This window comes from Piliocolobus tephrosceles, chromosome 19, assembly GCF_002776525.5.
Source record: "Piliocolobus tephrosceles isolate RC106 chromosome 19, ASM277652v3, whole genome shotgun sequence".
In the NCBI taxonomy this organism is placed as follows: Eukaryota; Metazoa; Chordata; class Mammalia; order Primates; family Cercopithecidae; genus Piliocolobus; species Piliocolobus tephrosceles.
Window position 1 is genome coordinate 4,035,895 of NC_045452.1, and position 21,422 is coordinate 4,057,316.

Consider the following 21,422-nt stretch of genomic DNA (forward strand, 5'->3'; position numbering starts at 1 on the left):
CACGCCTTTAATCCCACTACTTTGGGAGGCTGAGGCAAGTAGATCGCTTGAGTCCTGGAGTTGAAGACCAGCCTGGGCAACATGATGAAACCGCATCTCTACAACAAATACAAAAATTAGCAGGGACTGGTGGTGTGTGCCTGTAGCCCCAGCTACTTGGGAGGCTGAAGCAGGAGGATCGATGGAGCTTAGGAGTTTGAGGTTGCAGTGAGCTATGATCACACCAATGCGCTCCAGCCTAAGCGACAAAGCAAGACCCTGTCTCTACAAATAAATAAAGAAGACATAAGAATTGGTATCGTAACGCATGTTGAGTTACACAAATGTTCTCCTGGGCATTGCGAATCTATGTAATATTTTGTTAGGGCCAGGTGCAGTGGCTTACACCTGTAATCCCAGCACTTTAGAGGCCAAGGCAGGAGAGCCAGTGGAGGCCAGGAATTTGAAACTAGCCTGGGCAACATAGCGAGCCCCTGTCTCTACAAAAAAGAAAATAATAAGAAAATTAGCCAGGTATGGTGGTGTGTGCCTGTAGTTCCAGCTACTCAGGAGGCTGAGGTGGAAGGATTGCTTGAACCAAGGAGTTTGAGGTTGCAGTGAGCTATGATCATGCTATCGCATTCCATCCTGAGCAACAGAATGAGACCCTGTCTCTAGAAAAATAAAAAGATTCTGCTGTGTTGCGGATGTTGAGATTTTGTCTCTGTTTTCCACAGTGGTTTGCTAAGAAGGCCATTTTCGACTCTCCACTGGAGGCTGTTACTGCGTTTCCTCACTTGCAGCAGCCCAACTTTCTGCTGGTAAATATCAGCTGTCTGGATGAGTGTCAGTATGGCCATAGTTCTGTAGCTGCGGGACTTGAGTGTTCTTCCCATTGATTTGAAGAATTCTCTAGTAGTTGTTTTTTAGGAGCGTGTGATGGAAGCAATGCCAGACTCCTTAAGCTTGACTGTGCCCCCTTATTACTACAGGACCTTGGGGTTACTCAACCACTGGGCTGTGGGCTCTGGGTTTTCCCATACAAGACAAGTTCATTCAAGTGCTGTTTTCTCTACTTCCCAAGGGGGTATGAGGAGGAGGAGGGGGAGGAGCAAATGAGAATGATGTACATCAGAATGTTCATGATCTGTAAATTCCTTTTTTTTTTTTTTTTGAGACGGAGTTTCACTCTTTTTGCCCAGGCTGGAGTGCAATGGCGCGATCTCGGCTCACCACAACCTCCGCCTCCCGGGTTCAAGTGATTTTCCTGCCTCAGCCTCCCGAGTAGCTGGGATTACAGGCGTGTGCCACCACCCCGGCTAATTTTGTATTTTTAGTAGAGACGGTTTCTCCATGTTGGTCAGGCTGGTCTTGAACTCCCGACCTCTGGTGATCCACCTGCCTCAGCCTCCCAAAGTGCTGGGATTACAGGTGTGAGTCACCACACCCAGCTCATGATCTGTAAATTCTTAAATAGACAGGAAGCATTCTAATAATCATAACTGTCTTTAGTGAAAAATGGAGACACTCTTATGCTCTGGGGGGTGCTAGGTTTGCACTTTAAGTATTAAACATGATGCTGAGAACTGGGTGCAATGGTCCATGCCTGTAGTTCTAAACTAAGGAGACCGAGGCAGGAGGATTACTTGAGCCTAGAAGTTTTAAGACTCAAAAAAAAAAAAAAAGAAAAATTATACTGACAAAATAGACAAAAAAAAAAAAGAAAAGAAAAAATGATACTGAGAAGTGAGAAGTTAGGTATGAGCAAGTGTTGGTGAGGAGAGTTCCTAATTTTAGTTCTTAGGAGGTATTTTTGTAAGCATTTTTGTGGAAGGACATTCTTCCCCAGTACACCCCACTAGAGTCCACAGGTCTGCCGCATGGCCAGACAACTCAGGTCTCCATCTCTGTCTCAAATCCTGTGAAATCACCCTCATTTGGAGGTAGACAAGGCATTTGGAGGTAGACAAATTCTAGCAGTTTCTCCTGATCTTAATCCATTTGCACAGACAACATTTTTATCCTTGTAGTCAGGATGCTTTCCGTATATCCCATGACTGTGGGTAGATTTTATTAGTCCTTGTCCTGAGTCTTTTCTGGCCCCTACATTGCCTTCATGATTAGTGTTTACTTGGTGCAAGCCATCTATAATTTTTACCTGCCTTGTGTGTGGTTTTTTGTTTGTTTGTTTTGTTTTGTTTGAGACTCTGTCGCCCAGGCTGGAGTGCAGTGGCACAATCTCCTCTCACTGCAACCTCTGCCTCCCAAGTTCAAGTGATTCTTCTGCCTCAGCCTCCAGAGTAGCTGGAATTACAGGCATGCGTCACCGCGCCCGGCTAATTTTTTTGTCTTTTTTTTTTTTTTAGTAGAGACAGGGTTTCACCATATTGGCCAGGCTGGTCTTGAACTCCTGACCTTGTGATCCGCCCACCTCGGCCTCCCAAAGTGCTGGGATTACAGGCGTGAGCCACTGCGCCCGGGCCTGTCCTGTGTTTTAAGGTCATTGGTTTAGTAGGTTCACTGTCTACTGAATAAAAGACAGCTCAGTCAAGAGAGCTTCTGCCGTAACCCTGATTTTGTTGGCGTTCTTATTGATGATCATAACGGTGTAATCATGATGGTCCATCAGGTGGGAAATTTCCATTTGATGCGAACAAACTCAGTGGTACTCTGTGGTCTGTGAGAGGTGCCCTTACACAATCGAGATCCTCTTCTGGCTCTGGGGCTGACTCTGGGGCCAACCCCTACTCATGGATTGGTGGAAGTCAGTCCTGTTCTGAAGATGGGCAGCACTCTGAGTTGGTACTGGGAAGCAAGTGTGAGAGTTCCTGGTCCAGAGAGCATGGAACCACAGCCTCTCCTAGTAGCATCCTTTGGGCCACTGACACACGTGAGGGGCTGGGGAATCAGGCCAGTGGTTTTCTGTCTGACTCATAACCTACCGCTTGGATTTCTTTTTGACTCAAGCCAGAGTATCACTAAAAGCTGCAGAGTGAATGTCCTCCTGATTTTTTCACTTTGTACTGTCTTCTAGGCTAGCCTGAAAGCTGACTGTGTAAATAAACCCTTTGCACAATGATACCAGAGACTGGTTAAAGTCATTGAGGATTTTCCAGCAGAGGTATAGCTCTGCTAACATCTCTCTTTGGAGCATGTCTTATACATTCTTTAAAAAACTTTATTATAATTCCTAATTTCCCCCACTACCCCCACCCCAAGCACTGCCTGACACAGAGGCCTGGCCCATTATCATGACCGTCATGTTTATGGACACATTTAAATGTGTGAACTTGCAGATCAGGAGTTCTCAACCATAGGTGCTCTGTCCCTCAGGGGACACTTGGCAGTGTCAGAGACATTTTTGATTATCACAGCTGGGGGTGATGGGGAGTGTGTGCTACTGGCATCTAGTAAGTAGGGGCCAGGGATGCTGGAAACATCCTGCAAAGCACAGGACAGTTTCCTGCAACAAAGAAGTATCCAGCCCAAAATGTCAATAGCATCAACGTTGAGGAACCCTGATGTAAATGCTAAAAATATGTATTCAAATCACACCTGGAATTGCCAACCCCAGGAAGCTGGCCTAGACAACGAGTTAATACCAAATGGCAACAAGTCAGTTAGCTTTCAAGGGCTTCACTCTGGGAAGGGTGTTGCTTTCCTTTCTAATAGAGCATCCTTCACATCCATCAGAAGTTTCTGACATTTTAAAAAAATCTTTCGGTGTGGTGGTTCATGCCTGTAATCTCAACACTTTGGGAGGCTGAGGTGGGAGGATCACTTAAGCCCAGGAGTTTGGGACCAATCTGGGCAACATCCTGGGACCCTACCTGTACAAGAAATCTAAAGTTAGCTGAGTGTGGTGGTGTGTGCCCATAGTCCCAGCTACTCAGGAGGCTGAGGCGGGAGGATTGCTTGAGCCCAGGAGGTCAAGGCTGCAGTGAGCTGTGCGTTGCGCCACTGTACTCCAGACAGGGCAACAGAATGAGACCCTGTCTCAAAAAATTATATATTTTGTTTATTTTATTTTTCTTCATTTTTAATTTTTTTTTCTTAATTTAGGCTTTTATCACACACAAAAAATATATTTCGATCAGAGGCTGACGGACTTAACTGGCCCACGTCTAAAGCAGCACTGCTTGGTGTGCCACGTTCCCCAGTGAAAGAACCCAAAGCTGCTCTTCTCACTGGCACCACCATACCACGGTTCCTTGGGGTGCAGGGTTGATTCCATGGGTCTCAGCCAGGGAGTGGCCTCCTCAGAGGGAGCTGGGCAGCAGGTGGTGCAGGCCTGGAGCTGGGGCAGGAGTGGGTGCTGGTCCTGCCTGCAGCCTCACCACACACTGTTTCAGTAGCTGCACGTCTTCTCCCCATGGCTGGTAGCATTTTTGGCAGCCTGGATGGTGTCCTTGTTGGCTGGAACCTGCACTGCTTACAGAGGCACGTGAATCCCGTGGAGTACAGCATGGGGATGGAATTTCTCCATGCTGCGTAGGTACGTTTGACACTTGAGAGAAGTTGGCTGCTTCCTCATGCTGATTCCACTTTTAAGTCACTGTCTCAATCTCTTAAGGTTAAGATACAATCAGAGCAAGATAATTTGCAGTTTATTTACCCTGTTTTTGTTTGTTCTGTTTCATGTTCAGTGGCCCAATGATGAAGTTAGTTTATAAGCTTCAAGCTGAAGACTTAAGTTTGACTTTCCCGTCTCCTACCTGCCCATAAGTAAACCACAGTGGTGAGAGTGGTGCTCAGGGCAGTGGACCTTGTACAGCCCTGTGGCGATGGGCAGTCTCCTCCGGTCCTCTGAGGGCAAATTAAGGAGTGATTTGCTCTGGGGTATGAGAGGCAAAGGAGATGGGTACTGCATGGCTGCTACCCTTGACATCTGCAGCCTTTTTTTTGAAGTGAAGTCTTGCTCTGTTGCCAGGCTGGAGTGCAGTGGCACGATCTTGGCTCACCGCAACCTACGCCTCCTGGGTTCAAGCAATTCTTCTGCCTCAGCCTCCCTGGTAGCTGGGACTACAGGTGCATGCTACCATGCCCGGCTAATTTTGTATTTTTTTAGTAGAGATGGGGTTTCACTATATTGGTCAGGCTAGTCTTGAACTCCTGACCTTGCGATCCGCCTGCCTCAGCCTCCCAAAGTGCTGGAATTACAGATGTGAGCCACTGTACCCGTCCTGTCTGCAGCTTCTTATGAGATGGAAGTTTTAAGCAAAGACTCTTGTTGAGACACTGCTCAGAGGCAGGGCACTGCCTCCACAGTTGGGTTCTGTGTGCGGGTCTCTTCCCCAGCAGCTTTCCCAAAGGGCTGCTGTGCACGTGGGGCACTGCGTACCGGGCACTACGCGCCAGTGCCTGCCCACACGGCCTCTCTCTGCAGGGCCCATGAAGGCATCCATCCAGGGGCGCGTCCTTCCTGACAGTCCCTGGTACCACAAGATCCAGATCCCCCCGACTAAGGGCCTTGGTCTGAACCTGGCCCTGAGTATCCTTTGGTGGCCTTGAGGTAGGGAGGTTGTGGGTGGCTCAGCTCTCAACACTGGGGATGCCCCAGCAACCCTGTGTATTTGCCCTTGATGCTGCCATCAGATCCGTTCAAGTATTACACACTCTTCTTTGCCTTGAGCCCCAACACTCTAAAGGTAGGGAAGGGATGCTTCTTGCTGGGAGGGGTGGGGGCATGGTCCGGCGCTTCCCTGCACTTGCCGGTGCTCTGGGGCCAGGCAGTGCCCAGACCCCATGCTAAGAACTAGCTTGGTTTTCCAGCCACTCCCTGTGTCCCTCCATGTCCATACTTCAGACTGTACCTGTTTCCTCCTGGTGGACAGGTACCTGTCATGGTTCCTGCCCACCAAAGGCAGCCTGCTACCCTCACTCTCCTCCAGCCCCAGGTGGGCCAGTCCCTCACCTGCTCCCAGGTAAGGCTACCCTGATTGTGAAGACCTGGCCCTTCCATAAGGGAGTGACCCAGGCAGTTGTATCACCCACCGGGACCATGGTGCCACCCTTTGTCCAGGGTTCCCAGATTTTTCTTATGCCTCATTCCCCACCTCCAGCTTTCTTAGCACAGACTGGAGGGTGGAGGTGAGGAGGGTGATCTGTCCTTTAGTTGTCAGTGTCTGTGGTCATCACTGAAGCTCTCAGGTCTCTGGAGGCCTCCACGGCCTGCATGGGAATGGGCCGTGTTCTGCGTGGAGCAGCCCTCCCCACCTGCAGTGTCTGAGGTGATGAACATGGCGGAAGGGTTGTTCTATGGGAAAAAAAAAAAAAATGGAAATCTCTCTGGACCCCAGGACCAGGTCTTGACAGGGAGGCCTTGGGCCAAAGAGCCTGTGGGTCAGTCCAAACAAGCCGAGCCTGTTGGCAGACTGCACAGGTGGGAAATGTGAACTGGGGTCTCTTGTGCCTAGCTGTGCTGGGGCCTCAATGGGCCCTAACCCAGGGCCTCTTGGCTGACTTCCCAGGAGACCCTCTTGCCCCAGCAGCAGCTGCCTGTGCTCCTCTGACCCTCCTTAATCTTGCTGCCCCATCGCCTTCCCCGGGAGGCTGCACGCAGGCCCCTTCCTGCAGATGCTGGCCCACACCAGATCTGCTGGCATGTGCAAGCCAGGCCAGGCCTCTACCTACCATTTACATGTGTGGACAGACGCCCCAGAGAGTGGAAGGGAGAAAGGGAGCGGCAGGGAGGAGAGGCTGCCCGCGTGGCGGCAGTGGTCAGTGACTCTGCGATGCTGCTGGTGCTGCGGAGGACTTGGAGGCGAGGCTGACTGAAGTCCTCTCAGATGCACAGTTCGGTCGCCAAGTGGTTTTTATGCTCAGCTTTTGGGTTTTTTTGTAATTTAATTTTTTCTTTTAGAAATTATATGTCTATATACATATATATAATGTATATATACACATATATGTTATATATAAGTATATGTTATATATGTTATATATATGATCCTCCTGCCTCAGCCTCCCAAAATGCAGGGATTACAGGCATGAGACACCACGTTCAGTCATTATGTCTTTTTAAAGACAAGGTCTTACTCTGTCACACAGGCTGGAGTGCAGTGGCACAGTCGTCACTCACTGCAGCCTTAACTTCCTGGGCTCAAGCCATCCTCTCACGTCAGTGACTACAGGCACGCATCATCACAGCCAGCTAATTTTAAAACATTTTTTTTGTGGAGATATGATGCGGGGAGGCTTGCTGTGTTGCCCAGGTGGGTCTTGAACTCCTAGCTTCTGCAATCCTCTATGGGCCCCAGGAGCAGGTCTTGAGAGGGGGAGGCCCTGGGCCAAAGAGCCTGTTGTGCCAGTCCAAACAGTCTGAGCCTGATGCCATATTGCGTGGGGGGGGAGTGTGAACCTGCCTCAGCTTCCCAAGTAGCTGTGATTACAGGCGCAGAGCACCATACCTAGCTAACTTTTTACTTTGAAATAACTTCAGACTTACAGAAAAGTTTCCACGCATAATAAAAAGAGCTTGCAGACTGGGCATGGTAGCTCATGCCTGTAATCCCAACACTTAGGGAGGCTAAGGCAGAAAGATCGTTTGAGGCCAGGAAATTGAGACCAGTGTGGGCAACATAGGGAGACCTCATTTCTACAAAAAATAAAATCAGCTGAGTGAGGCGATGTGCCCCTGTGGACCCAGCTACTCAGGAGACTGAGGTGGGAGGATCTCTTGTCCACTGTTCAAGGTTATAGTTAGCTCTGATTGTGCCACTGCACTCTAGCCTGGGGTGACACAAGAAGACCCTGTCTCAGAAAAAAAAAAAGTTGATAGACCCTTCACCTGGATTTCCAAATTAACACTTTGCTGCATCTGCTTTATCCCCTTGCTATTATATGTTTTTTCCTTAAGCCATAGAATAAACTACAGATACGACACCCCTTGACCTCTTAATATGTCAGTGTATTTCCTAAAAGTGAATGTGTTATCTTATATAGTCACAGTACATGTGCTCCTCTGACCCTCCTTAATCTTGCTGCCCCATCGCCTTCCCCGGGAGGCTGCATGCAGGCCCCTTCTTGCAGGTGCTGACCCACCCCAGATCTGCTGCCATTTGCAAGCCAGCACGTGCCACCACACCAGGAAGTTAGCATTGCCACCAGGCCACACCTAGTCATCAGACCTCAGGGTTCACCACCAGCTACCGCACTCATGCCCGTTACCTGGCTAGGGTCCAGCACAGGCTCACCTACTGCGTGCAGTGCTGTTCCTACTCCCCTTCAGTCTGGAATGGTCCCTGAGCCTTTCTGTCTTTCCTGACTTTGACCCCCCAAAGCATGTGGCCACCCCTTGGGCTGTCTGGTATTTGCTGGTGATTAGGCACAGCTCGGGCTTTGTTGGTAGGAGCACTGCAGTGGGGACACCTGGTCGTTGCCAGGTGCCTCATCAGGGGGCCTGCAGTGCCCCTTTGCCTCATTACCGGTGATGTTAGCTTTATCACTGGGTGGAAAGGGTGTCAGCCAGGTTCATCCCCTATAAAAATTAGTACTTTGTGCCTGGATTAAATAGTAATGAGCAGGGTGCAGTAGTTCACGCTTGTAATCCCAGCACTTTGGGAGGCCAAGGTGGGTGAATCACTTGAGCTCAGGAGTTCGAGACCGGCCTGGGCAACATAGCAAAATCCCATCTCTACCAAAAATTTTAAAATTAGCCTAGTGTGGTGGCATGCGCCTGTAATCCCAGCTACTTGAAATTAGCCTAGCATGGTGGCATGTGCCTGTAATCCCAGCTACTTGGAGGCTGAGGTGGGAGGATCACTCAAGCCCAGGAGGCAGAGGTTATAGTGAGCCAAGATCATGCTGCTGCACTCCAGCCTGGGCTACAGAGTGAGAGTCCATCTCAAAAAAAAAAAAAAAAATTAGTAATGAGTGCCTGGACAGCATAGCAAGACCTTGTTTGTACTAAAAAGAAAAACACTGGCCAGGCACAGTGGTTCCTGCCTGTAATCCCAGCACTTTGGGAGGCCGAGGCAGGCAGATCACGAGGTCAGGAGATCGAGACCATCCTGGCCAACAAGGTGAACCCCCATCTTTACTAAAAATACAAAAATTAGCTGGGTGTGGTGGCGTGCACCTGTAATCCCAGCACTTTAGGAGGCTGAGGCAGGTGGATCACGAGGTTAGAGTTCAAGATCAGCCTGCCAAACATGGTGACACCCTGTCTTTAGTGAAAATACAAAGTTAGCTGGGCGTGGTGGCGAGCGCCTGTAGTCCTAGCTACTAATGAGGCTGAGGCAGGAGAACCGCTTGAACCCGGGAGGCGGAGGAAGCAGTGAGCTGAGATCGAGCCACTGCACTCCAGCCTGGCGACAGAGCGAGACTCTGTCTCAAAAACAGCAACAAAAAAAAAAAAAAAAAAGAAGAAGAAGAAGAAGAAGAAAAAGAAACGAAAGAAAAACATTAGCCAGGCATGGAGGTGTGTGCTGTGGTCCCAGCTACTTGGGAGGCCTGGGTCTAGGAGGTTGAGGTTGCAGTGAGCTGTGATCACAGCACTGCACTCCAGCTCAGGCAACAGAATGAGACCCTGTCTCAAAAAAAAAAAAAAAAGAAAAATTGGTAATAATGATTTACCGGAAAAATGTATGGAGACTATGTAATTATCACTAGTATTAACATCAACTGTTGATTCTTTTCTTTTTTATTTTTAAGTGAAAGCAAATTTATTAAGAAAGTAAAGGAACAGAAGAAGGGCTACTCCATACACAGAGAAGTTGATTCTTTCCTTTTTTCAAATTGATTTTATTTTACTTTAAGACAGGATCTTGGGGCCGGGCGCAGTGGCTCATGCCTGTAATCCCAACACTTTGGGAGGCCAAGGTGGGTGGATCACGAGGTCAGGAGATCAAGACCATCCTGGCTAACATGGTGAAACCCCGTCTCTACTGAAAATACAAAAAAAATTAGCTGGGCATGGTGGCAGGCGCCTGTAGTCCCAGCTACTCGGGAGGCTGAGGCAGGAGAATGGCGTGAACCTGGGAGGCGGAGCTTGCAGTGAGCCGAGATCGTGCCACTGCACTCCAGCCTGGCAGCCTGGGAGACAGAGTGAGACTCCGTCTCAAAAAAAAAAAAAAAAGAAACGATCTTGTTCTCTCACTCAAGACTGAAGTGCAGTGGCATGATATAGGCTCATGGCAGCCTCAATCTCTTAGGCTCAAGTGACCCTCCTGCCTCAGCCCCCCAAGTATCTGGGACTATAGGGGTGCACCACCACACCTGAATACTTTTTTTTTTTTTTGTAGAGACAGGGCTTTGCCATGCTGCCCAGGCTGGACATCTTATTTTTTTAGAAACAGAGTCTCGCTCTGTCACCCCAGGCTGGAGTGCAGATGGTGCCATCATAGGTCACTGTAGCCTCAACTCCTAGGCCCAAGGAGGGAGCCATTCTCCCACCTCAGCCTTCTAAGTAGCTAGGAGCATAGGCACACCCCACCATGCCCAGCTATTTCATGTTTCAATGTTTTTGTAGAGACGGGGGCCTCACTGTGTTACCCAGGCTGGTCTCAAATGCCTGGCCTCAAGAGATCCTTCTGTCTCGGTTTCCCAAAGTGCTGAGATTTCAGGCGTCTCACACCTGGCCTCATGCAGGTCCCATGCCTGGCCTCACTTGATTCTTGACCAAATAACCTATTAATAGGGCAGTTGCCAAGTGGTGGTTTTCTAACTTCATTCTTCCTGTATTGATTACTGGGTCAGTGGTCATTCTGTGGTAGGGAAGACTTTTCTCTTTGCTGTTTGTTTATTCAGATATATCCGTGTGGATCGGGGGCGGGGGTGAAGTTTGCACATTGTGCAATTGAACAAGTTGTGATACGTCCCTGCTGTCATTGATTTTGATGTCCAGTCGCCCCTGGTTTGGCCAGTGGGAGCCCCTAACTTGGGCCTGTTTCCGTGTCTCCCTCAGGACACCAGCCATGTCCTTTGCTTCCTACAACCTCCACACGCTAGCCTCCTGAAGCGACACGTCTCTCATCAGACGTCTGTGAGTGCAGACCCTGCCTCCCAGGAGGTCTGGAGGTCAGAAAGTCTGCTCCAGGTGAGAGCTGAGCTGGTCTCAGCTTCTGTTTCAAAAGAAACTATTCAGCCACCTTCCACCATGTGGGGCAGAATCCCAGAGGTGGCCTCTCAGCCTGGGGCTGATTCTAAATTGTTGGTATTTTCCTGCGATGACATTTAGAAAACATGAAAATAAATCTGCCTACCCACCTAACTTACATGCCATGGATGGTGTTTTTCATCCCAGGACCCCGTGTCCATCGGAGTTGTTTCATTTTGCCCATGGTGATACAATCGTTGCAGAGTCTCTCGGTGTCCCTCTCTCGTGTTGTTGGAGATGTTTCCTATGATTACCATCATGTGGATATTCAGCACTGCCCCAGTAGCACTTTTGTGACACGGAATGGTGAGGGGTTTGTGCAGCCTCCACAGGCCTTCTGTTGATTCAGGGAATCCAGATAGTAGGTGACAGAATCCTTTGTTTTCCCAGGAGGCTCCAGCCTCTCACGATGGTGTGGGCTGGCTCACTCCCTGAGTACTGTCCACCAAGTCCTGGCTGTGTCTTCTGAGCACACCTTGGAGAGATTTGGCAGGTGCTGCTTCTGATACTGGATCCTAGTACTGATTTGGTAGCCACAGCCTCGCTGTTGACGCCTGGTATGTAGATAAGACAGGATTCTGTCTCCGACCTCGTACATAACTCCTAGTACGTGGGGTGCTGTGCTTTTTGAAGCCTCCAAACCATTTCACAGCAGCCTCAGGTGCTAGAATGGTAGGAACCATTGCCCCTGTTCACAGAGGGGACCATGATACCCAGACAGCTCTTGGCTGTGTGGACAGTGGGATGTGCTGGCCATGAAGAGGACAGGAGACCATGACACAGGCTTACAGGACAGAACTGGAAGGTTCTGCTGTTTCCTGGACCAAAGCATTAATGCTTCTTGTTTTTTTAATTAAGAAAAAAATTGTAATTGTAAAATATACATAACATAAAATTTACTGTCTTAACCACTTCCAAGTGTACAGTCAGTAGTGTTAAATACATTCACGTTGTTGTGCATCCCATCTCCAGAATCTTGCAAAACTGAATCTGAACTGGACGAAGCGTGGGAACTCACTCCTGTAATCCTAGCACTTTGGGAGGCTGAGGTGGGAAAGATTGCTTGAGGCCAGGAGTTTGAGACCAGCCTCGCCAACATAGTGAGACCTTGTGTCTCTCTCTCTCTTTTTTTTTTTAAACAGAGTCTCATTCTGTCGCCCAGGCTGGAGTGCAACGGTGCGATCTCGGCTCACTGCAACCTCTGCCCCCCAGGTTCAAGCGATTCTGCTGCCTCAGCCTCCCGAGTAGCTAAGATTACAGGCACCTGCCACTGTGCCTGGCTAATTTTTGTATTTTTAGTAGAGTTGGGCTTCTCCATCTTGGCCAGACTGGTCTTGAACTTCTGACTTCATGATGCACCTGCCTCGGCCTCCCAAAGTGCTGGGATTACAGGCATGAGCCACCGTGCCCAACCCCCCCCCCCTCCCTTTTAATAAAAAAAAGAAACTGAACAATTAAACAATGGTGGTGTCTCCTCCACCATCAGCAGTGCCTTTGTGTTTTCCCATGAAGTGATGGCCCGGGGCAGACCCATGCCCAGCATAGTGGCACCATAGTTAGCCTCCTGTCTGCCCCCCACTCCCCCACCTCCTCCAGAGCATGAGCAAGCAGCTGTACTCATGGTATGTGGGGGCCTGGCGCCCTCCGACATGCAGCCTGGCCTGCTTCCTCCCCCTCCGCCTCGTCTCTCCCCGCCCCCTCTCTGGGCAGTGTGCCCTAGGCACACAACCTGTAGTCCGGTGCCCATGGCGTCTGTGCATCAGTGTGCTTGGGAGACTTTGGCTTTGTTGCTGACAAAATTCTTGAGGGCTTTCTCCAGAATGGTGGACCTGTGGGTGATGGAGTTTAACTACAGAAGAGCCTCCTGTCACTTTTCCTTTGGTTTTGGGGAAGAGCTGTGGGCCTGCTTCTGCCACAGTCTCTGCAGCCAGTTCTGTGGCCCCATGCTTTGCCATGTGAAGGATCTCTCAGAGCATAGGTTCCCCCAAATCCTCACCCTCGGCATCACCTGGAAGGAGAACGAGGAAAAGCTGGGGACCCCATCTTGGGCCTCCTGAGTGTCACAAAGAGCCTGCAGTGCCCTTCCTGCTTCCAGAGCAGACTTGTTGCGTGTGCCTGGCTGATGCCGGGGGCCTGGTTTGTTCCCAGGGCCGCGCTTCTCCCTGGGGCCCTAGGGCGCTTGCTCAGCGCTCTTGCATGTGACTTGACCTGGCAGGGGCAGGGGCCGCTGCACTGTGTCACCTTCTTGTCTGCTGGTTCTGCCTACTGAGTGAGTGGAAATACACCTACTTTCAAGGGCCAGCCAGAAAGGCTCTTCTGGGCTGTTGCCTGTGAGGATTTTGTGTCCTCACGGGCCAAGGGAACTGGCAGGGGGTTGTCCCCGCAGAGGGCAGGCGGTGGATTTCCCTTCTTCCCGATGTTCACTTCCTCTTGGCCAGACCTTGGGTCGGGTGAGCCCTGCTCAGAATGACTTGCAGTGGTGGGATAAAGTGCCCAGAGACACTCCACTTTTTGCCTCTTCCAGTTGAGGCAAAAAACAAAATGTGAGAAAACTGAGTGGGTAGGAGTCAGAGAAGGCAGCTGTGGAGGTCCGTGTCCCCCAAGGCCCCTTGCCGCTTGCCCAGGCCTATGCTGCACCTGCCATACAGAAATCCCTGCCCGTCCCTGCTAGCCCTTATTTCCAGATGCAGGAAGTGAGGCTCCCGGGGTTGCCCTGCACTCCCTAGTTGAATCCAAGGTGCGTGCTTGCTCCCTGGTGGCCCTGTGGGCCGTAAAGATGGCCAACGGCCCCACAGGCCACTGTGTTCCTTTAAGCGAGGGCAGAGACACACTGGAGAACTGTGTCTGATTCCTGCCTGAGCCCCAGGTCTGGCACAGAGGAAGGCTGTGCAGGCGACACCTTCCTGCCCTGCTCTGCGTGCTGTGGCATCTAGCAGGTGTATCCTGATCTCTCCTGTGTGGAGCCCAGTGGCTGTGCTGCTTGGGCAGGAGGCATGGCGCTCATGAGGCAGGATATGTGCCAGGCCAGCTCTGGCTGTGCTGGGCTGAAGGGGTGCTTCGGAGGCTGCAGCGCTGTAGGGCGGTAGATTGGAGGGTCCTGGCTGGGGGCCAGCTTAGCCTTAGTTTCCTGCTGCCTCTAAGTCTGTGTGGCTGTGGCCAGGTCCTCGGGGGCTTCTGCCCTTGCGAGCCCTCCATATCTGGAGGGTGGGAGTTCCTGGTGCTTTAGGAGAGGCTGCCTCCCGGAGTCAGAGCTGATGCACACACCACCTCGGCTGACCTCCAGACTTGGGGGTGCGGAGGGCAGAGCCTGGGGGTCTGAGCCTGTGCTCCTGTCTGTGCTACCCTTGGGGACCTGTCCTTATCCTCAGCTCTCAGAGAGATCCATGCATGGAGGGGACATTGCTTGAGTTTTAGACACATAGGAATTGATCATGTCTTATGCAAATTTGATAAATTTCTCAAAACAACCCAGGGAAATCCAGTCAATTACATATGTATCTTCTCTGGGCAGAGTCCTTCTCCTGGAACATGCTTTGACAGTTTCTTTTCTGGGCCTCGGGATCCTGGGGCCTTGGTGGCTGACAGCATGTCCCAGAGAAGACCCTGAGCACTCGAAGGGCTGTGGTGTGCACATGGCACACACAGTGTGGCCTCAGAGTCACTGGGGAGAGCGGGTCCCATCTGGAAGGGCGGTGAGTTGGGCCCTTCCAATGAGCTAGAGAGGCCTTTAGGCCTCAGCGACACTGCGAGGCCACCTCGGTGAGCTATCCACCCCCAGCCTCCAAGGCTGAGGAGAGTGCCGCCACAGCCCTGGCCTGGCTGCCGAGGACGGTGCTGCGCTGGCCACAGCTGCTGGGACTGCAATTGTTTGGATGGTCACTGACCACGCTTTTGTTGTTTTTTTCTTCTCAATTCTGGGCTCGTTCTCATTGCTTTCTTTCTCCACTTCCCCCTCCTATGTCCGGTCCCATGTTTCCTCTTCCCCACCCTGCCCTCTCATGCCTCTTCCGGCTTTTATCTGTTCACCGTCTCAGCTGGAGGTTCTGCACTACCGACTCTGTGTCTCCAGCACCCACCACAGCCCCCTGCAGCCCAGCCTCCAGGCCCTCCACACCTACCAAGTACATGCTGCGCTCCTTGATTCCCTTCCCCTGCCCAGAGTGCGTGTCCGTGCCCGGCAAAGCAAGGGGCTGGCTGGGCCCAGCCGCAGGTGACAGAAGCTACTTTCAGGCAGAGCAAAGCCCCTGTGTTGCGGGAGGCAGAGATCAGCCTCCAGCCTGGCCTGGCCCTTGGCTTTGCAGACTGGCCCGGTTTGTCGGGGTGGGGTGTGGCTGTGGCAGAACGAGGCACGTGGCCCGGACTGGCCAGCTCCCCACCAGTGGAGGAGTCCCAAGGTCTCTGGTGTTGAGGCTCCATGCTTGGCCCTGGTTTGAAGAGCTGGAGTCGTGAGGCCTCTGCAGTGGCCCGGTTCACCCCCACTCTGCAGGGCCTGGTGCTCAGGAAGAAGCTGAAGACACAGAGGCCTGGGACTTACAGTAATGTGGGTGCTGCCCTGTTCAGAACTGTCACCCACGCTGGAGGTTCTGTGAGACTGTGTGTGTGAGGTAGGGGGTTGGTGAGGACCTGGAGCTTGGCCCTATAGCCCACAGAGGCTGTCAGTCCTTGACGGCCCAGCCTGGGCCCTGCCTTCACCTAGGGAGCCTCGGCCATTCGTAGACACCTCCAGAGGGGGATGAGAATAGGTAGCGACCTCAAAGAGGTCATGGTCTGCCTAGGCACAAATGACAAGAGTATGGATGGATTTGAGGTCAGTGAAGCAGAGTTCAGGCCCATGGGGGATTTCGGAGACAACAGAGTTAGCGAGACTGTGAGAGCCCGGGGGACGAGCCGTGCCCACAGCCAGAGGGCACGCAAAGGAGCACACGTGATTGAATGGGAATTTGAGCACAGGATGGATAAACATGTGGGCCCTGAGTGCCGGTGGGATGGGGTGGTGACCACAGCATGTGGTGGCATCCCTGTTCTGTGGTAGCCACTGGAGAAGACTTTGGTCAGGGAGGGAGGGCAGTGTCCAGGAAGCATCTAGTAACCCTCATGGCAGTAGAGATGACCAGGGAGGTCCTGGAGGGGTGAGCTGAGGTGTTGTGAGGCTGGGCTCAGTGGGAAATGTGGGGCTTTGGGGACACATCTTTAAGAAGCAAGCAGGTACGACTGTGGCCAGGGACTCCACGTGGGACTGTGGCCCAGGAGGGGTGCAGAGCTGAGGGAAATCTGTGGCTCAGCAAACCTGTGGGAAAATAGCCTGAGGCTTTCATGTGACTGCCGGGGACAGGGCCTGACACCAGCTCCTCCAGACCCTCTGGAAGGAGCAGGTGAGGCTGGGTAAGTGCACCCGCAGGGAAGGCAGGTTCCCAGTTTCCATGTGGATGTCATCCCCTCCCGTGAGCTGCAGGGAGGATGTCATGGCTCAGGATCCCAGGCCAGGATGGGAGGGAGGGCCAGGGGTGAGACTGGAGGAGAAGGACGCTGGTCTGACTTCCCACCCGCTGGTGCCCTTCTAGTCAGGCAATACAGGTACTGGTTTTCTCCTTTCTTCCAAAGCAATGCAAATTCATTGCCCAAAGACTTAAAGATACAGATAGATAGAAGAAAATAGCTGGGCACAGTGGCTCAAACCTATAATCCCAGAACTTTGGGAGGCCAAGGCATGCAGATTGCTTGAGCTCAGGAGTTTGAGACCAGCCTGGGAAACATGACGAGACCCCTGCCTCTACAAAAAAAGAAAAGAAAAGAAAAGAAAAAAAAATTAGCTGGGTGTGGTGGTGTGTGCCTGTGGTCCCAGCTACTCGGGAGGCTGAAGTGGGAGGATCCCTTGAGCCCAGGAGGCAGAGGTTGCAGTGAACCGACATCATGCTGTTGCACTCCAGCCTGGGTGACAGAGTGAGACTCTGTCTCAAAAGAAAAAAAAAGAAGAAGAAGAAGAAGAAAGAAGAAAGAAAGAAGAAGAAAGAAGAAAGAAGAAGAAAATACCTCCCACCCTATAGCTCCATTCTCAGCCTCAGCCACTGATCTGTGGGGTGTGTCACCTGGACCTGTGGGGACATTTTCCTGACGGGGACACTTGAGTGGGCAGTGATGTGAGCAGTGGTCCATGCGGGGTCTGCAGCATCCCATGATATACCCAGAGGCCGGGCCCTGCACCAGCCTCAGCATCACAGATGTGTTGAGGCCCAAAGGGCTGGGGGTAAGCATGGAGAGGTGAGCATGTCCACTCGGACTCAGTGCCCCTGTTCCCCTGCCCTCATCCACTCTTGATGCTCCCACCTGCCCTCCCAATGCTGGACAACCAGAGAAAGCCCATGGCCAGCAAAAAGGCTTTCCTTACGGGTGTAGGTCTCCAGGATCCTGCTTGTACATTATAAATCAAAAGCCTGGCCTGTTAGCTTGACTGTGCTCTTGTCTTGGGGGTTTTCCTGACCACAGGTCTGTGGGCAACAGAGGAATTGATATCCAGAGCTTCTCCTGGGCTGAGCCCTTATCTGGCTGTGTCCAGAATGAGGAGCAGTTGGAAGGAGCTGGGGAGGAAAGCGAAGGTTCTTATTTTTTGAACAGGGTATTACTCTGTCACCCAGGCTAGAGTGCAGTGGCACGATCCTAGCTCACTGTGCCAAGAACTCCTGGGCTCAAGTGATCCTCCCACCCTAGCCTCTCGAGTCATTAGAACTACAGGCACACACCACCATGCCCAGCTAACTTTTAAAAATTTTTGTAGAGACAGGGCTTCCCTATGTTGCCCAAGCCAATCTCAAATTCCTGGCCTCAGCCATCTTACCTGGGAGACCCTGGATCCAGAGCTTGGGGGTGACACCCGCCTCCTCTTGCCCTGAGGATCAAGATAGGCAGCAATGGCCAAGGGCGCAACCTGGCGGGCCATGGCCCTGTGCCACCCACTGCGGGTGTGCAGCGGTACAGAAGCAGATGTGTCTGTCTCAGTGAGTCCTCCTCAGGTGGGCTGTGCGGGTGCTGGGCCAAGCACTTCCCTACCACAAGCTGGCCGCAGTTCAGACCAAGCAGTGCAAGGCACATCCGCTGGGTGCCAGGCACAGTGGTGGCCCCACTCTTTGCCTGGCTCGTGCCTCCTGTGTGGAGGCAGATCAACTGCCCCAGGGCAGGATGTAGTCAGACCTGGAGGCCACATGCTGCAGCCCTTCCCAGGCCCTGACCCCTCCTCCTCCACCGAGGAATCATTCATGCCCACCAAGGAGCACATGATGGTGCTGCGCCTGCCACTGAAGCACCTGCACACCTTTGCCAACAGCCTGAAGCCAGAGCAGACCTCACCTTTCGGCCACTCCCATACCAGCAGCCCCCTGGAGGAGTTCAGTGTCTCCTCCTCTTTCCCCCACTCTGGTGTTGCCCACAGCGACCTCTCCCCACTGGGGCTGGCAGAGTGGGCTGTTTTGTGTGGGGCTGAGGTGAGGTGTGTGCAGGGGATGCAATGGCTTGGCCGCCTGCATGCTGGGTGTGTCCTTGGGATGTTCCCTAACCTTGGTTTCTTCCTCTGAAGAATGGGGCTAAAACAAGTTCTTACCTCTCAGAGGTGCCCAGTGCTCTCCCCTGGCAGAGTCAACCCTCGCTAATGGGAGCCCCAGGCAGGGCCACCTTACTGTGCAAGCAGTGGTGACCCTCCCCTCCCCTGCAGGCCACTGTCCCGAGGTTCATCCAGCAGAAACTCTACCTGTTCCTGCAGCATTGCTTTGGCCACTGGCCCCTGGACCCATTGTTCGGAGCTAGGAGTGTCGGCCCTATCTCATGCGTGCCTGAGTCCTCTGTGTGCCCCAGTGAGGGAGGTCCCCTAGGGTGGATGAAGGAGGAGAACAAATGTTGTCACAGAGACCTTGGAGAGGAGGGGCCTTGGAGGTCACATTGTTCTTTCTGTTTCAGTTTCCAAAGCCAACCCTCAGGTACAGCAAAGCCTTGCCCCGTCCCATCTGTCTGGTGCCAAACGGGTTTCTGCTCTTACACAACCAGGGAGCACTGGGTCCTGTGGGCTGGGAAAAGCCCGCCCATGACCCTGGCTTCTGAAGCGACAGTGAGAGAGCCAAACCTCACAGGGCTGCGCGTGTCTCTCCTGCGCCCTCTGGGGGATGTGGGAAGAGTCAGTGTAGCTGCCGCCTCCAGACTACGGGAGGATTTGGCCCCAGCCACTGGGCCTTCAGCACACACCTCCCCGACAGGTCCTGGAGGTGTGGCTGAGCTACCTGCAGCCGTGGCGATGTGCGGCTGACAAGCAGGCTCCCAGCAGCGACTCCCAGCCCTGGTGTGCCTGAGAAACGGTAAGCCAATGACCTGGATGAGATGGGGCATGACAGCGTCTAGAAGACAGACGAGTGCCTGGAGGAGGCCCTGGAGTATCTGCGCCAGATATTCCAGGTATGAGCAATGGGGCCTACCCCACGGCCATTAGGGTCCCCTTCCCCGAAGCGTCCACTCCCCCTTAGCCTGTGGTCTGCCACGCACCTGTCCCAGGCCCCATGCAGACAAACCCAGTGTTGTGGGAGGCAGGCCCACACCCCGAGTCCGGGTGCCCTCATTGCCACCGTTAGAAGCTGGTAGGGTGAAGACTGGTCCCTTTCTTCACCTTGACACTGAGGGCAGAGGCGCTTCTCTCTCTCTGGCAGCTCAGTGAAGCGCAGCTCACGCAGTTCACACTTGCCTTGGACACCATCCAGGATGAGAATGGAAAGCAGCAGCTCCCGACTACATTGCGGGTGAGGATGGACTCATCTCTACGCCCCTGGGCCAGTACCACGTGAGAGGCCCAAGTCCCAGAGTTGCATGGGCTGGGCCCTGACCTGTCCCCAGCTCCCTCCTGTGCTGTGAGCAGAGATGCCTTGGCTCTTCTGAGCTGTGTGCAGGGGCCATGTTTTCTTTTCTTTCTTTTTTTTGAAACAAGGTCTCCCTCTGTCGCCCAGGCTGGAGTGCAGTGGCAAGATCTCGGCTCACTGCACCTCCGCCTCCTGGGTTCAAGCGATTCTCCCACCTCAGCCTTCTGAGTAGCTGGGATTATAGGCGCATGCCACCGTGCCTGGCTGTGTGTTTTTTTTTTTTTTTTGAGATGGTGTCTCGCTCTGTCGCCCAGGCTGGAGTGCAGTGGCACAATCTCGGCTCACTGCAAGCTCACCCTGCTGGGTTCACGCCATTCTCCTGCCTCTGGAGTAACTGGGACTACAGGCACCCGCCACCATGCCCAGCTAAATTTTTGTATTTTTTAGTAGAGATAGGGTTTCACCGTGTTAGCCAGGATGGTCTCGATCTCCTGACCTCGTGATCCATCTGCCTCGGCCTCCCAAAGTGCTGGGATTACAGGAGCCATGGCACCTGGCCAATTTTTGTATTTTTAATAGAGACAGGGTTTCATCATATTGGTCAGGCTGGTCTCTAACTCTAGACCTCGTGATCCACCTGTCTGGGCCTCCTAAAGTGCTGAGCTAGGCGTAAGCCACTGCGCCTGGTCAGGGCTATGTTTTCTGACCCAACCCTACGACCTGGGTTTCTAGATCATCAATGGGCTGCAAAGGTTTGAAATTGAGGATCGGGGGGACCTGGAGCTGCTGCCCCTCTGGAGCTATGAGATTACCAGCTTGGTTCGAGCACCCTTCCGGCTGTCATCTGCCATCAGACAGAGTGAGTGGGCAGGAGGGCCGGCTTGGCCTCTTCAGAGAGGGTTCTGGGTGCTCCTGCCTGGGGTGCAGTCCCAGGGTGGCCTGTGGGGGTGGGGTCACCTGTCCTGAGGCCTGTGGTGCCACCACCCCATACCCCCGTGCCACTGTCTGCACTTCAGTTTGCAGACCAGATGGCGGCTCTGTGTTCCTGAGCTCCCTTGGCAGCTTCTGTCGCTACCGTCTCACAGAGCCCACGCTGGCCAGCGGCCCCAGGCTCAGCCTGTGCTTTCTGGACAGCTACCTGACACTGCTGTGGCTGCTGCTGGCTTTCTTTGTGGCTTCTCTGTTCTGTGTCGGGCCCCTCACCTGTGCACTGCTGTTTACTCTGGGCTACGTCCTCTACTCCTCAGCCAGGACGCTGCTGACCAAGCGGGGGAAGCTGCACCAGCCCTGATGGCATTGGACGTGGGAGGCCACTCCAGGTGGGAACATGGTTATCTTTGGGCTCCTGGTTGGGAGCAGGGGGATTCCTGTAGTCGTGGAGGCATCTGGGGGAAATGGGACTGAGAAGGGAGGGAAGGTAGCTTCAATAAAATCAAGTGCTCAAAGACACAGCAACCGTTTGATGATACTTAAGTATTCAAAATATATGACAACTACAGACTGACTGACAGAAGCCA

At 52.7% G+C, this 21,422-nt stretch overlaps 1 pseudogene; it reads left to right on the forward strand.

Annotated features, from left to right (window-relative positions):
* The first annotated feature begins 716 nt into the window (after positions 1-716).
* Positions 717-21,196, forward strand: LOC113220255 (annotated as a pseudogene).
* Positions 21,197-21,422: the final 226 nt, after the last annotated feature.